Here is a 12,963-nt window from a genome sequence, read left to right as displayed (position 1 = left end):
ATGTAGAACTGATTCACTTTGTTATAAAGCAGAAACTAACACACCATTGTAAAGCAATTATACTCCAATAAAGATGTTAAAAAAAAAAAAAAAGAAGATGTCTGCTCTTTGAAAGGCCCTGAGGAGAGAATGAAGACAAGCCATAGACTGGGAGAAAATATTTACAAATCATATATCTTGCTAAAGAAATTGTATCTAGAGAAATATGTATATTTAGATATAAATATATCCTAGAAAAAGACTATATTTATTCTCAAAACTCAATAATAAAACAAACAACCCATTACAAAATGGGCAAAAGATTTGAACAGATACTTCCCCAAAAATGATATACATATAGCAAATAAGCACTGAAAAGACACTCAACATCATGTATTGCTAGGGATATAACAGTACACAGCTATTAAAATTAAAATACTGACCATACCAAGTGTTGACGAGGATGAGGAATAACTAGAGCTCTCATACACTGGTGGTGGGAATAACAACAGTACAACCACATTAGAAAACAGGTTGGCAGCTTCCTAGAAATTTAAACATATGCCTACCATATGATCCAGCCATTCCATTCCTAGGTATTTACCCAAGATAAATTAAAGCATATGTCCATACAAAGGCTTATGCAAATGTTCATAGCAGCCTTATTTGTCATAGCCAAAAATTGGGAAGAACTCATCAGCTCATCAGTAAGTGAATGGATAAATGCATTGTGATATATTCATACGATACCACTATTCAGCAAGAAAAAGGAATGAGCTATTGATAAACACGACAACATGGATGAATCACAGAATAATTAGGATGAGTGAAAAAGACCAGACCAAAAAAAGATGAAAACAATTTTTGCAAATGGCTGTTTAAATTAACCTTGTCTATCTTTATGTTGTCATATTAAAGCTATAGCCCTGAAACCTCTTAAATACTATAGGAAGATTCCGTACATTATTTTAAATCATTCCACTTATATAAAATTCTACAATATGTAAACCAATGCCAAGTGACAGAAAGCAGATTTTCAGTTGCCTGGGGACCAGTTAGGTGGTGGGGGAAATTGGAGGAATTAGGAAAGGCATGAGGAAACTTTGGGGATGGTCACTACGTTCACCATTTTGTTTGTGGTGATCATTTCTTGGGCAAATATGTATGTCAAAACTTACCAAATGCTTCATTTTAAATATGTGCAGTTTACTGTATGTCAAATTATTCCTCAGTTAAGCTGTTAGAAAAAGGAGAAGTAGGAGAAAGAGAAGAAGGAGAAAATAGATACATGAGCTTAGAGAAGTGGCGTTTGCTAGAGAGAGACGTTTTGGAAGTCATCAGCATGTAAATGGTACTTCAGACCCTGGGAATGAATGAAATCACTTAGGGAGAGATTAGTCAGCAAAGAGAAGGGGACCTAGGATGCTGCCATAAGAAACACCAAAATTTAGAAGTTTAGGATGAAGAAGACCATGACACATTCTTTGGTTTTCTTAAATTGTTTAAATCCAACCCATATCAAGTTTAAAGCATCTGATCATCATTTTATTCACTATAGGCTGAACCAATAGGAATGCAGACCCATTTAAGATAGCTTGTAACTTAACAATTATTGTGTCTTTTTTACTTGCTCCTATTCATTAGTCCATAGCACTTAACATGATTATTGCTGATCTTAATTGACAGAAGTCATCTTTTGATTTTTCCTTAATGCTATTATTTTTAAGGTTTTATTCAAAATTATTATAGTGAAAATATTTCTTATATTTCTATGAAATATGCCAGCATATTTTAAAGAGATAACGCATTCTAACTTATTTAATGTTCAACTAACATTATATTTGGCATGTGTCATCAACAGCATACAGAACATAAAGGTATTCACAGAAATGAAAATGCGAACACGTTTTTTTTTTTTTTTTTATAAATTTATTTATTTGTTTGTTTTTATCCTTGGCAGTGTCGGGTCTCCAATGCTGTGCGTGGGCTTTCTCTACTTGCAGCGAGCGGGGGCTACTCTTCCTTGAGGTGCGCGGGCTTCTCATTGTCGTGGCTTCTCTTTTTGCAGAGCACGGGCTCCAGGCACGCGGGCTTCAGAAGTTGTGGATCATGGGCTCTAGAGCACAGGCTCAGTAGTTGTGGGGCACGGGCTTAGCCGGTCCGTGGCATGTGGGATCTTCCCAGGGCAGGGATCGAACCTGTGTCCCCAGCACCAGCAGGCGGACTCTTAACCACTGCACCACCAGGGAAGCCCAACATTGTCATTTTAATCGATATTTATGAGATATGTGTCAGTGTATTCGAAATTAAGCTGATTAAAGTTTAAAACTATGTAAATTTTGTGTTTAAGCTTAATGTAAATTATTTCAAGTGACTAAATTAACTTTGTCCGTTTGTTTATTAAAGCTAAAGCCCTGAAATGTTCTAAATACTCCAGGAGCTTTTTAAATTCTCATATTTATATCAGAAATGGAGTTTTAGTTTCAAAAACCAAAAAATCCAATGCATCTCTTCCCTCAGTCTTCTCTCCATCTCAAACTATTCACTCTGCTTCTTCCCTCCTATTACCACATATTTCCATCAGGGTTGTTTATGCTCGCTGGCTCCACTTCCCATCCTTCTCAGCCAATCAGTCTTCTCAAAATGCTCTCTCAAAGTCCACCATGAAATCACGGTCCCCAGCATCCCTGAGCACTCTTCTAGTCTCCTGTTACTTGAGCTCACTGCAACATTTGACACTACAGAAGGCTCCATTCTTTTCACACCTCCCGTTTTTTGTTCGTTTGTTTGTTGCTTCTGGGATCCTACCTCCTCTTACTTTGCTGGCTTATCCTTTTTAGTTCCTGAGTTTTTCATTCTCAGCTTAAATTTTGAATTTGCATGCTTCTATTTTCGACACTTTTCATTCTCTTCCCTCTTCTTGGACAATCCTAGCCCCATCCATCCATGTTTTTCCCCTCAGCCTCCTAAATTATTTGCATTTTCATTTGTTCTCCCTCTTGGAGCCAAAACACTCTTGCCTACTTTAGTTTCTCGGCTAGCTCACACTGGACCTGAAAGACTCAGGTCAAGAAAATATGTAATTCTTAATGGCTTAGAAGCCATATCTGTTCAACAGTAAGCAAGCCTGTTAGAAGAGAATAAACCTTACCATAACTATGTTTCAATACTCTTTAAAGTGACAACTAGACAATCAGCTCCAATTCTCAACAGAATTACTTGAGGGGTAGTTTCCGGACAAACAAACAAACAAAAACAAATATAAACTTGTGGTTGTCAGTTACTGAGCAGTATATAAAAGTTGTAGGAAAAGGCACTAGAAAGTAAAATCTAAGAAAGGGTATGAACTTCCCACTTGGCCCAGAGCCAGGGCTCATTCTACATGAATTTCATCAACATACTGTCTAGTTGAAAGTAAACAAAAGTAAATTAAGGTATAATTTGCAACCAGAGGATACAGCATTGTGCTGAAGCCTCTAGAGAAGCTCTGTTCCTAGTGTTTGTGACTCCTCACTGTTCTAGATAAAGCAACTTAAGTGCTACACGTACAGTATAAACCAAACCCAAGATATATCTACAGTGAGGTCCATTTTAGTGTTTAGGGAACCCAGAGGATTTGGAAAGGCTTTATTCTTGTAGATGCCACTAATGGAAGAATTTGTCTTATTGTCACAAAAGCAAATTTCTCTTCATTTCTAAATCAAATTATTCACTGAAGGAATTCTTCATCAAAATCACAGTTTATGAGGAATAGAGTGTATATAATTTGTACCCATGTGTTCTATAATCATAGAAAATTAGCCTGTATAATCAACTGTCTTTTCATTTCTTAGAAATACTTCCTTTGCGTTTTCTAAATAAAATCTGTGTTTGTAGCTGTAATTATCTGAAGTTTAATATGGACCTCAGTCTTTTAATGTCCGTCAAAATATTCCATGTGTGCATTTGGTAAAGAAAAAAGGGGCAGGTGTGTGTGTGTGTGTGTGTGTGTGTGTGTGCGTGTGTGTGTGTGTGTGTGGAGAGAGAGAGAAAAAAAGGGGCAGGTGTGTGTGTGTGTGTGTGTGTGTGTGTGCGTGTGTGTGTGTGTGTGTGGAGAGAGAGAGAGAGAGAGAGAGAATATAAAAGAGAGAATGGGATTAAGAGATGATACAGAAATTAAACATTTATTCAAATTAATTTGTACATAAGATAAATGATGTGTGGGTCATAAAATATTAGAAGTTTTACTACACATAAGATTTTAGTTATGAATTTTTTAAATGCTTATTTTAAAGATGTCTACATTCACATGTAAAATCATTTGCATATAGCTCAGTAACATGCCTGTTCTTCTTATTTCTTTACTTTTGTGATCATTTTTATACCTGCATCACATGAAAACAGTTAGTGAGCTGTCCACATGAAATTATTTTTAAAACTATTTCTCTCTCAATAGTTCCTCTTACTTATAAAGTAGCAGATAACATCAGTGCATATGTACAGTTAAAAGAAAGACATTCTGTTTATTATTCTTTGATGAAGCTTCACTAGAAATGGGTTATTTTCATGTAGTTTGAAGATGAGAACAGAAAATTATAAATCTTAGAGAGACTGCAAGTATGGAGCTGGCACGTCAACGACATTTATAAGAACATTATCTTAAACAGCTGTCCATTAATAAGTTTCTGAGCATACTGCTTGGCAGACACATTTATAACACAGGGAAGAGCCCACGAAGGCTTTTATTTCAATTACTGTGACGATTCTCCAGGGTGACTCTCGGTGTCCAGGATGAAAGGCCATTGTAGTTAGTCAATACATTTTCTACTACTGATTTTCTCCACTAATAAGATTGAAGTACATTATTTAATTGTTTTAGGTTTCAAGATCTTAAAAAGGGTAAAGATGTTAGACTTTACAATTAAGCAAAACCCTAAGGTACTGGGGAGGGGTGGGTCCTCTCTGTAGAAACCTGTCTTGTCAAGAGTTATTGAGCTGATGACTAATTATCTATACTGACTTGTACCAGAAGGCAACTGACCGTTGCACATTAATACTGAAAGTAAGCTTCTCAGCTAATCAACAGATGGAAACTTCCCACAGGATTCTAAAAGCAAGGGCTTTCAGCATGTTTTGATTATTCAAGAAGTCTATTCATTAATTTTGAAAAGAACACTGCAATGCCCCCCCCACCCCCAATATTTTTTCGGAAGAGTTAACTTAAAGCAACAGAAAGTAAAATGTTGATCCTGAGATCACAGGAAGAGCAGTATCTGACCTACTGCTCTTTAACATACTGTTGATTTTCTTCAAAAAGGATAGTAAGAAGGATATTTGCCTTTCCTTATTTATGTATTTCTTTTACACTCTGCCAGTTCACATGATCCAAAGACTTCTGTCCTAAACAAGTGATTGCCAAAGCCCAGCATTATAGGGAAAGAAAACAATTAATTGCTCATGTGTTAGAAACTCAGAATTCTCACACTGCATTAGTCTATCACTCCCCGACTTCTCCTCTGTACAGTAGGTGCATTTTTTGAGAAAAGGAAAGAGTTTGGTTTTGTAAATATGTTGAAGGGGAGGAAACTACTCAAAGAAAATCTAAGGCTCAGAAAAAGACTCTTAAGATTTCTTTTTCCCAACCTCAGGGTTTAAACATCTTTTTCTCCTCTCGAAAAATAATTTTTGAATAAATTTTAAAATGTCCAAAATGGTTTATGTATTGGTCCACTTTTTTATTGTACTAGGATAACTTTTAATGTTCTTCCTAAGTTATACCATTGATATTCATCTTTCAAACAGCAGTAAACTAGTGCCAGATAAAAACTGTCACTCGCCATCTGCCTCTACAAGGATTAGGTCACTAGTCACTGCAGTTGCTGACCTTCAATACACCCTGAAAGCAATTCAGGGCAGAGATCAGGAATGAGGCACTCTGTGTTCTGGGAAAACCTGGCAGAGCAGGCCTTCGGATAGTTAGATATTTTCAGGAGAAGATTTTATGAGTGCAAATTCTTGCATCTTCTCATATCTAGAAAAGCACTAAAATCATTAATGGAGACATCTGTTCCTCATGACTAGCAGCCACCTTCTCGTGACTAGCAGTGACCCGCCAAAATGTGTGCTTAATTGAAAGTATCCCCCCTCACCAAAGTCATATATATATATATATATACTGACCACCCCCCTTACCTCTTCAGAGCAGTTCCTCAGAGCTATCTGAGAGGCTGTCCCCAGGCTATCATCCTCTTTTTGTCCCAAATGAAACTTAACTCACAACTCTCATGTTGTGTAATTATTTTCAGTCGACACTAGAAACCCTGTAAAGATAGAAGTAGTAACACACATACTGTAGCAAAACCATTTGTGTCTTCTAAAATCAATCACTATGAAAAAAATAATAAAATAAAATACCACTCTAAAATCTTTGCCTTGCCTTCAGGGAGTGTAAGTTTAGAATTAGTATTCTTAAATTATTCTATTTAAAGTGAAGACAAGATGAGTGCCTGAATATTGCCATCCAATGTCAATCGATGAATGTGGTACATAATCCCACCCTTAGAGCTGGTAGAAAATACTGATACTGACCAGGGTTCTTGGCCTTCCCCAATCAATAGAAATTGACTAAAGGCCAGACAAGAAATTCAGGCAAGGCTTTATTGGCACCCCTGCTGCAGCAGCCGGTGGGGGGGAGAACAAACAACAGGTTCCCTTGCTAGCTCACTCCCTGGGGGGTAGGGGTGCGACAAGCTTGTTCCTTACTTGGAATGAGAGTAGGGGTGAGTCCAGGGATCCGGCTGGAGGGGAGGCTTAGGTGTTTCGCCCACCCCTTAGGTGGTGTTCTGTGCAGGAGCCATGTGCAGTACCCTGCTTTTGCTCCCGACACCGTTTTTGCTCCAGGTTCTTCAGAAGGGGCAGTTGGGTTTTTTGGTCTTTTTGTGTCTTTTGGTCCAGAATTTGCCCCAACTGCAAGTGCATGCAGTTATTTTTAGTCCCATACAGTTTCTTTGTATTTTGTTGCCTGAGGAGATGTTTATCCAAGCGCAAGCACTGCAGCACTGCAGCAAAGGGTCCCAAGTCCCAAGCCTGTCTCAATACAACCAGAATAATGAATATAAAATTTCAAGTGACTGAAAGCCATGATAAAGAGGACACATTCTTAGCCTAAAATATGGCTTTTCTGGACATTAACTGTATTGTTAATGATTCAAACCATATATTTTGCCTCTGCCTTCTTGCATTTCTAAGACAATGCTGCTTTATTTTCAGAATGTTTACCATTTCTAACTCTATTGTTTCCCAAAATTTCTGTCAGCAGGCTCCATAGAGTTCTTCTTATGTATATGAAGCACATAACCATTAAATCGCTGTTATCATCCTCTCAGGTACACTGCCCTGGCTCAGGAGTGTTAGGGCCCTAATGAACCACAAAAGCCTAAGCAATCAGGAATTAATTTCATACTGTTTCCTCAGAACCCTTCCAAAAGTGATGGGTAACAGCCTTAAGAGCATCAGGAACCGATTGCCTGAAAAACAAGAGTAAAGTACATTGTATAAAACAAGTATCTTTTTCAGGGAATGCAAAACGATTCCAAGTGGTGGGCAAAGACAAGACTTGAGTATACTGCTGGAACCTCTACCAGTTCATCAACACTGAATTCTGAAGGAGGGTAACTGTCTGGGGCAAATCAGCCGCCATGAGTCACAGCCTGAAATTAAGTCAGGGTGAGGATAGGATGGAGAAAGATTTGACTGAAGTTGCTGTAAGCGTATCTAGCAGAAGCAAGTGCAGCTGGATGTCACACTAGCAATCATTTTGTTTCCCTTTTAGTCAACTTTTAGCCCTCTGGCTCCCCTTTCCACATCCTGCTCAACAATTATCCTGCACACACCTCCCTAGATAATCAACACTTACAACCTGTTGACAGAAAAAAAAAAAGCACAACATGAGAGTTGCGAGTTAAGTTTTATTTGGGGCAAAATGAGGACTATAGCCCAGGAGACAGCATCTCAGGTAGCTCTGAGGAGCCTCTCTGAAAACGTGAGGGAGGAGGTTAGTGTTACATATATGTGATCTTGGTGAAGGAAGATGCATTCAGTCAAGGACACACTTTGGCAGAAGGTCACTGCTACTCACAAGGAGGTTACTGCTAGTCATGAGGAGCGGATGTCTCCATTAACGATTTAGTGCTTTTCTAGTTATGAACATTGAGGTGCATGTATCTTTTTGAATTAACAAAAACGTAAATAGTACTTACTCTACAACTTGCACTGTTCTAAACACTTCATAAATGATCTCATTTAACAACCCAGTGTGGTAGAAATCAGTATTTTACAGATGAGGAAACTAAGGCAGATGGCTAGTAAGTAATTTGCCTAAAATCACATAAACAGTTAGCAGTGGTTTAGGAATTTAAATGTAGCAATTGGGCTCCAGAGTCTATACAGCAGTTTGTCAGCCATTTGAGTTTGCTATTTTATAAAATATACCCATAACCTGAATAGGTATTAAGAGAATAAAATATGTGTATATAAAAGCTACACAAATGCAAAATATTCCTGTTGGCTTATCATGTCTCTTGAGCCCAGAGAGAATTCTGGATATTAGAACCAGCCGTGAGAAACAGCACAGTTACACACTGGAAAGAAAAACATCTCTAGTTGAGAAAAAATGAAATTCTGGTGTAATCTCAGGTCCAGTGTCCTCTGGGATAATAGTTGCCAGAGCCAGAACTAGACACTTCAGCTTTGCACAAATATAACACAAATTACTGGAAAAGATATGTTGCTAAAAGGCCCAAAACATATCAACACAAAATATAATTTTCTATGTTGGAAGGTCTTTTAAATATGCCCAAATGCTGACTCTCAACTATAATTATAATAAAATAATTTATATCAATAAAAATGTGTAGAATGTTTAACAATCAAAGTGAAAAGGAACTCATTTTCAACACCACTGTCCAATCTATTCTCAAAGCCTCTGGTTTCACGTCTTAATTGATATGTCTTAATTGATAAAGTTTACATTCCATGAGGGCAGAAGATGGGGGAGTGTGGGAGCAGCCTGGAAAAAGCACAAAAGGCCTGAAGGTCAATGGAGGCGAATCCTTGAAGCAGGAGGACTACAGGTCTCTCTCATCTGTGTTGCCTTTTCGTGAAAAAAGAAGGTTTAAGGAGCCCTGAATAATCTAATATTTACAACGTAGGAGAAAACTATTTCCAACATTGAAACTTGGAGCATTTTTAGATGATTATTAAACAGGCATGTACTCTGTATTTGCCAAAAGGAGACGAAGAAAAGTCTTAGTCATGATACTGATTCTGCCCCAAGTTTAAAACTCCTGAGGGGAAATTTTTTTAAATAAAGAGGATGTCTGCTGCACAACAGGACTATATCTTTTTGGAATCACTAGTCTCATTAAGTTTTCTTTGCATTTTGGGCTTAAAGATAGACTTTTAGAATGAAACAAAAAGAAAGTCTTCTAAAAACCAAGGAATCAGTAAAACTTCAGTTATATTTTCTAGGCATCATTTGGCTTTTAAAATCCTGATAAACTTTCCTCGAAAAATAAAGCATTTCCTCTTGTCTAGACAACATAGCCTGCTTCCTTTTCAGATAGGGCACTTGGGACCCCGGGCTCTGCCTCTTTTCACTCACACCATCTATGATTCCACATAAACCAGGGCTGTGTGGCCCTTCCATACCCCAAATAGGAAACGCTGCAAGGTGGTGCTTCCTATCATTCTTGGGCCACTGCCTTCACCAAATTCGGTCTTGAAAAGCATTTGTTCCTGTTTTTTTGTGTTTTTGGTTTTTTTTCACTTACCTTGTGAGGTCTCATCCCAGTGACATCTGACAGCGGCTTTGGGTGTAGGCAAACTCAGAAAGAGAAAGCAGCAAGCAGTGGTTAGGGAGGTGAGTTTCTGTGAGGCAGACAGGTTGAGTAATCTAACACAGAACAAGTTAAGCTCAGGTCAGCCTTGAATACTAAATCTGAGAAGTCAGTGGTAGTGGTAGTGTGACAGCAGGCAGCTAAATGTTTCCACTATATCCACAGATGGAGTAGTGAAACGCTTCGACTGCTGAATTTTCTTTAACTACAGAATTTTCTGCCTTTTAAAAATATTGCTTCCAACTTACAAAGACTCTTATAAGACTGCATCTTTGGGAAAGGGGAGCCTTCTTCCTTTAAGGTACATTATTCAGGAACCTCTACATGCATCCCAATGCATTGCTGTTGTACCTTGTAAGTATCTCCAGGAAAGTATCCAGCTTGTATTTCTTTGCATTCCTCACAATACTAGCACAATGTGTTCCTAGCAGTTGAAGGTATGCATGCATATATCATTTGCTTGTCTGTTCACCCATTCATCCATTTATTCATTCATCTAATTTATTAGACATATATTGAGCTTCTCTTCTTTACATCTTGAGGCTATAACTACAAATAAGACACAGTCCCTGTCCTCAATGAATTCATAAGTCTAGTTGGGAAAAGAAAACTGAGTAAATAACTGTGAATACCATGTGAGAGAGAGGATAATAGGAATTTGTACAGAATACATTGGGCCCCAAACAGGGAAATGAGCGCTCTAACTGGGATGGAAGAACTGATCAAAGGAGATTTTTTTAATGGTTGTGAAGAGTATTACATGGGTATTTTCCATGCAAGGAAATGCATTCCCAGCCAGGGGTCTAGCTTATGCAAAGATCTAGAGACACAAAATAGTACAGCAGCTGCTTCTAATATATTGATGGAGGATAGAGGACCCTAAGAAGGGATGAGATAGATATTAACAAGATGATTTTTAACGGCAGGAGGCATTTCTCTCACAGAACAAAAATAAATGGCAAGCATATCCATGTAATACTTAGGAAATCTTAGTTAGGTGGGTCACTTTAAAGAAAAATGTTAATGAAATGTATTGAGGAGCTCTCAATAATAGAGCCCATGCCAGAAAAAAATATAGATGCTAATGGATTTTCACAGCAGTGAATGTTCTAAGTGCTACCACATGAAGCAGAAATAGTTTCTTCAAAAGGGATTAGTATTTCATAATCTATTTCCATTTATCATAAAGATTTAGATCTAAGAGAAAATTATAGCATCTATAACAGTGTCTGGCACATAGTAAGCACTCAATAAATATATGTTGATAGAAGTCCCACGTAAGCCTGCATTTGGCAAACAAAGAAATGTATCGGGTACTGACCCTGACTCTTCAACCTGTAATTGCTACTGCTTTTTTGATAACTCGAGTTGCATTCACTAGGTCTCTTTTTAGTCCCTACTCCTAACTAAGCTTTCCTCTATCCCACACAGAGCTGGAGATACTTGAATATGTTGTCACAAGGGGTGTCTGGGCAGATTTGAAGGATGTAGTCATCAAGCTATTGGCCTTGCACCTGCAAACCAAAGGAGCAGAGTTGCAGTTGCCACCATCAGTAGCAATTCAAAACGCACAAATTGAAAAGGGAAAAGCAAGAGCTCTAGGAGCTGCCACAATAAAGAAGCAGAGACCCATTTCCTCTGTGTTCTCTCTCCTCTGCTATTTGGGTGTACATGGTGAGTAGGTGGGGTGGTGATGACAGTGAAGGAAGTGCAGCAGAGAGAAGGAAGTAGTTAATGAACAAGTCTGCTTAACAGAGGGAGTCAAAGGTAGTGGTACAGAATCTCAGGGCCAGATCCAGATACCATTTACAGAAATGCCTCTCTAGACTCACTCCTCCACTTAGCGCGCCACTTCTCGGGTGCTGCCCGTCACTCCTGCTTCCTCCTGGACCTTTTTAGAATCCCTTTCCTGATACTCCCTTCACTTTCTGTTCTGCAACTACCCCACTTACTCTCTTTTCAGCAAAATGAATCAAAGCCTCAGAAACTATGAGCTGGATGGGTCTTTAGAGACCATCAGACTCAAACCCCTCATTTCACATTTGAAGAAACATTAGACAGGAAAAGTCTAGCTTCTCACCCAAAACCCTGTCTCTGTTGTGTAGCAGAGATGAACTCTGTCTTCTGACAATCTCCCCTTCCCGCCACCCCACACCAAGTCCAAGGCTATTCTACCATATCAGGTTGTCACTGCCCCTAATCAGCAGGTTAGCGGATGATTATAGCAGCCCATGTTAAACATGGATTCTCTTCTGTCTCATTAACCCTTTTCAATAGATCACCAATTGGGATTGAATCCTTTTTCTCCCATGCTCCGTTCTTTTGTTCCATCTTCATCCTCTCAAACACATACTTTTAAGCCCCAGCCTCACCTGTCCTGCCCTTCCATGAATTCATCTATCTCAATTCCACTACAGTGCTCTTTCCTTCTGAACTCATGGCACCTCTCATCTGAACTCTTTATTTTGCAAGCATGTTTATACTTTCTTGATTAACCTCTTGAACTGCTACTTGACAAGTATCTGTATCTTTTCTTCTTACCTATTAGATAATCTTCTTGAGAGTAGAAACCACATTTGTTTCTGTATTTACCCATCAACTAGGATTGTGCTGTGCACAGGATGGAAATGTAAGAAATATCTGCAAAGTGAATAGACCCTGGGAACAGAATGGATGCTTTAATAAAAGGAAGGTTGTAATGGAAGATAAACATTTCTTGGCATGAGGCCCTTGAATGTCCTGCAAATCTTGCTGTATAGTGAGCTTCCATATACCAACAAGAAAAGTGGGCCAGGCAAAAGCATGAAGATTCTTTGGTCCTAACTTGTGTTTAAGAATTAGATGAAGAGGGAGGAGAAAGACTTGTCATTCAATTTATTCAAATTAGAAAAATATGCCTAACTTGCTGATCTTGAAAGTTCTATCCAGGTCTAAAATTCTAAGTGCTACAATCCATGCTGATAGTTGGAATTCGGAACACAGATTTACAGTGTTCTTCAACGTGTTTTCCTGGAATCACACTGCAAATCTAGCAATTAACCTCATTCACCCTTCAGTCCTTTCTTTGACGAACTTCTGCCTTATTCCTGAGAAAATATGGGAGGATATG

The sequence above is a fragment of the Physeter macrocephalus genome, chromosome 2, assembly GCF_002837175.3.
Source record: "Physeter macrocephalus isolate SW-GA chromosome 2, ASM283717v5, whole genome shotgun sequence".
NCBI lineage: Eukaryota > Metazoa > Chordata > Mammalia > Artiodactyla > Physeteridae > Physeter > Physeter macrocephalus.
The sequence above is the reverse complement of the archived record's forward strand: the minus strand, read 5'-3'. Positions refer to the sequence as shown.